Source organism: Apaloderma vittatum, unplaced genomic scaffold (assembly GCF_000703405.1).
Source record: "Apaloderma vittatum isolate BGI_N311 unplaced genomic scaffold, ASM70340v1 scaffold36068, whole genome shotgun sequence".
Classification (NCBI taxonomy): Eukaryota; Metazoa; Chordata; class Aves; order Trogoniformes; family Trogonidae; genus Apaloderma; species Apaloderma vittatum.
Genome location: NW_009733027.1, coordinates 280 through 622, shown reverse-complemented (window position 1 = coordinate 622; position 343 = coordinate 280).

Below are 343 nucleotides of genomic sequence, written 5' to 3'. Positions count from 1 at the left end.
TCCCGCCGCTCGGATGGAGATTAAGCGGTAAGGGGGGCGGTCATTTGGGATTTTTGGGATCATCCGCAGCCCCAATGCGGTTCCTCCGAGATAACCTGCCTCATGAAAGCAGCAAAAGGGATTTAAATCCAACTGTGACCCCTCTCCCCAGTACTTTGGCAGTGATGAATATTCTTATGCGGATCCATTTCCTTTCTGGTATAAAATTTAACGCTTAAATGACGGCCAAGGAGTATCCACTCTCAAAAGACCTCGAACAAAACGCTCTTTAAGTTTTACGGCCCATCCGCTAGAAATCGAGCCATCAGGGAGCCTCTTTCCATCGTTTGTTTGGGTTGTTTAA